The following is a 4,295-nucleotide window of genomic DNA, read 5'->3' as shown; positions in this document are numbered from 1 at the left end:
AAGGCTCAAAATAAAGGTATGGAGGAAGATTTACCAAGCAAATGGGGAGCACAAAAAAGCAGGAGTTGCAATTCTCATCTCTGATAAAATAGACTTTAAACCAACAAAGATCAAAAGAGACAAAGAAGGACATTACATAATGGTAAAAGGTTCAATGCAACAAGAAGAACTAATGATCCTAAATATATACGCACCCAATACAGGAGCACCCAGATACATAAGGCAAGTTCTTAATGACTTACAAAGAGACTTAGACTCCCATACAATTATAGTGGGAGACTTTAACACCCCATTGTCAATATTAGACAGATCAACCAGACAGAAAATTAACAAGGATATCCAGGACTTGAACTCAGACCTGCACCAAGCAAACCTAATAGACATTTACAGAACTTTCTACCCCAAATCCACAGAATATACATTCTTCTCAGCACCACATCACACCTACTCTAAAATTGACTACATAATTGGAAGTAAATCACTCCTCAGCAAATGCAAAAGAATGGAAATCATAACAAACAGTCTCTCAGACCACAGTGCAATCAAATTAGAACTCAGAATGCAGAAGCTAACTCAGAACCGCACAGCTTCATGGAAACTAAATAACTGGCTCTTGAATGTTGACTGGATAAACAGTGAAATGAAGGCAGAAATAAAGATGTTCTTCAAAACCAACGAGAATGAAGACACAACATACCTGAATCTCTGGAACACATTTAAAGCAGTCTCTAGAGGAAAATATATAGCAATAAATGCCCACATGAGAAGCAAGGAGAGATCTAAAATTGACACCCTATCATCAAAACTGAAAGAGCTAGAGGAGCAAGACCAAAAAACCTCAAAGTCTAGCAGAAGACAAGAAATAGCTAAGATCAGAGCAGAACTGAAGGAGATAGAGACACAAAAAACCCTTCAAAAAATCAATAAATCCAGGAGCTGGTTTTTCGAAAAGATCAACAAAATAGACAGACCACTAGCCAGATTAATAAAAAAGAGAGAATAACCAAATCGATGCAATAAAAAATGATAAAGGGGACATCACCACAGATTCCACAGAAATTCAAACCATCATCAGAGATTATTACAAACAACTCTATGCACATAAACTAGTAAACCTGGAAGAAATGGATAAATTCCTGGACACTAGCCTCCTCCCAAGCCTAAACCAGGAAGAAGTCAAAACCTTGAATAGACCAATAACAAGGTCTGAAGTTGAGGCAGCAATTAAGAGCCTACCACCCAAAAAAGCCCTGGTCTAGATGGGTTCACAGCCGAATTCTACCAGACATACAGGGTGGAGCTGGTACCATTCCTTCTGAAACTATTCCAAACAATCCAAAAAGGATTGTGAGAAAAGAAGCTGAGAGCTGAGATTGCCTGCAGGTTTCCAGCTGACCCACTCCCTGGGTGGGGGGACTAAGTCTGGGATGGGTACTCTTCTCATGGGCAAAATTCAGGAGGAGTACCCAGACAGGATCATAAACACATTCAGCGTCCTGCCCTCGCCCAAGGTGTCAGACACCGTGGTGGAGCCCTGCAATGCCACCCTCTGCATCCACCAGCTCATAGAAAATGCAGACGAGACGTTCTGCATTGATAATGAAGCACTCTATCTGTTCCAGGACCTTAAAACTGAACACACCCACCTACAGTGACCTGAATCACCTGGTGTCTGCTACCATGAGTGGGGTCACCATGTGCCTGCGCTTCCTGGGCCAGCTGAATGCTAGCCTGCAGAAGCTGGCCGTGAACATGGTTCCATTTCCCCAGCTGCACTTCATGCCCAGGTTTGCCCTGCTGACCAGCCGGGGCAGCCAGCAATACCCGGCCCTGACCTGGCTGAGCTCACTCAGCAACTCTTCGATGCTAAGAATGTGATGGCAGCCTGTGACCCCTGTCATGGCCACTACCTAATCGTGGCTGCCATTTTCAGGGGTCGCATGTCTACAAGGGAAGTGGATGAGAAAATGTTCAACATTTAGAATAAGTACAGCAGCTACTTTGCTGAACGGCTCCCTCACAACGTGAAAACAGCCGTCTGTGACATCCCACCCTGGGGGCTAAAAATGTTGGCCACCTTCATTGGTAACAACACAGCCATCCAAGAGCTCTTCAAACGCATCTCTGAACAGTTTACAGCTATGTTCAGGCGCAAGGTCTTCCTGCACTGGTACACGGGCGAGGGCATGGATGAGATGGAGTTCACCGAGGCCGAGAGCAACCTTAATGACCTGGTGTCAGAATACCAGCAATACCAAGTGCCACAGCTGAGGAGGAGGAGTTTGAGGAGTGTGCTGAGGAGGAGGTAGCCTAGAAGCTTCCTTTTCTAGGTAAAGGGGGAAGCAGTATGGATTCTTTAGTGTGTCCTGATAGTGCCACTATGCACTTCTTTGAGTCTTTACATCTCCTCCTGCTGCATTTTAAAGCATTTTCATAGTAAGTAGTTTGGCCTAATAAACATTTTTATTGTAAAAAAAAAGAAAAAAAGAAAATATTATCCTTCACAAATTGAACTAAATCTGAATGTGCTGATGGATATACATAGGGTATTGGTTTTCCCAAGTTCCTTTCTGAAAACTTTTGTATAAAGCAAAATAAAACTAGTTGAAACTGTTCAGAACACTGAAATATGTGTTAAAGCAAAGATTTATTTCACTGGATATATTTTAAGATAATTTAAGTGTAATTATTTAAAATGAAATGCTTACAGGTTTATAGATGACTATTGAACCTTGTTCACAGTAGTCATGGTTGGAAAAATACCTGTTAGGTTATCATGTTCATCCTTCTGCTTGGGCAGGCTATACCTCAAATCCAAGAGAGAGGCGTTAGCACTTCATACTGCCAAGAAAGCATAATATCTTACAGGGTGCCTAAGAGAAAGCATGGTGGAGCCAAATCAATATAGTGTTTGACTTCTATCCAATAATCACCCCCACACACCCCAAATAAATGTGCTTCTGTCATTCCAGCTACATGATCTTGGCAACCATATTCTGTTCTAGTTGGAACATTTGCAAAATTATATCAAGAAAACTATCCAAAAAGAATGTATTGCAGTGCTATTTAAGGACAGAAAAGTGGAAGAAAATATCTTACACTTAAAAGAAATTAGGACAAATGTGTTCCTGCTATAATATAATGGAAGTATAAAAAGTGCTAAATCACTAACGAAACATATTTCTGAAAAAGATGAACTGCCTCTTCTATTTACTAGTAGAACACCAAACACTGAAACTTATGCAAGTGGGAGCATAATAAATCCTTCTCCATGAAGATGAGCAGTAGGAGATGAGAGGCTTTAAGGCAATGTTGTAAATATCAGTACAGGCTGTTTAATATTCAAAGACTTTCCCAAGCACAAGGATTTATTAACCCATAGCTTATCACTACTTGGTTGTGTACAAGGATGTCTATTAAGTCTTTAGGATCCCTGCATTTGCACATCTCTGTTCATGCACTTCCGTTTTCCTTTACTAATTATTTTTTTCATCATAGTTCCTAAAGGGAGATAGAATGGCACTACGTAGAATCTTGTCCACCATTGTGTTTTGTTTGGGATTCACAAATGTTTTTGTTTTTTACAATTAATTAGTTGTCAGTATTGAAAAGTCATACTAATATCCAGTTTGACATTTTCTTGATAAATTTTATCATTGAAAAAAATGGTAACAACTAATTAAAGGCATTTGTTCTAGAGTCCACTGCAGTCTCCATCACTTGCTTTGTATCCTGACTCTGAATCATGGTGTCAGCGGCCATATATAATCAGCATATGCTGTTGCTTATTTTTTGACATCTAAACTGTTTTATTAATATATGTTACCTTACTGGCCCCAGAAGAAACTTGAGTTCGAAAATTTTATCTCTAAGTTTGAATTCCTTCATGATTCTATTTGGAAAACTTTTCGCTTTTCATTCCATGTCATCTCTCTAGGTGAGACCAAGGACTTCCAGGTCTTCATGAAATCTGATTATTTTTCCTCTTTTAATGTGACAGTTCTTTCTTTCATGAGTGCTTAATGTTTGGTGCAACCAAATACCTGGGTGACCAACCCAGAATGTTAGAACAATTTATGGATTTTACCTCTTTCCCAACTTGTGCATACACAATCCACGAAAGCCTTATAATTAAACATTCAAATGCCTTCAAAATGGTTTTACTTGTTTCTGTTTTCATTCTCTCCAATTTATTTCAAGCCACTATCATATAATGATTATGCTAATATTTGGTGTCATTTGAATAACAAAACAAGCTTTAAATGGGTATTCTCACCTCAAGCTGTGTTTTTCTT

The 4,295-nt window shown here is 39.5% G+C and overlaps 1 pseudogene; it reads left to right on the top strand.

The window, feature by feature from the left end:
- Positions 1–1,412: 1,412 nt before the first annotated feature.
- On the top strand, positions 1,413–2,314 carry LOC108314022 (annotated as a pseudogene).
- Positions 2,315–4,295: the final 1,981 nt, after the last annotated feature.

This window comes from Cebus imitator, unplaced genomic scaffold (assembly GCF_001604975.1).
Source record: "Cebus imitator isolate Cc_AM_T3 unplaced genomic scaffold, Cebus_imitator-1.0 Scaffold146, whole genome shotgun sequence".
NCBI lineage: Eukaryota > Metazoa > Chordata > Mammalia > Primates > Cebidae > Cebus > Cebus imitator.
This window is presented reverse-complemented; position numbering and strand designations above follow the sequence as displayed.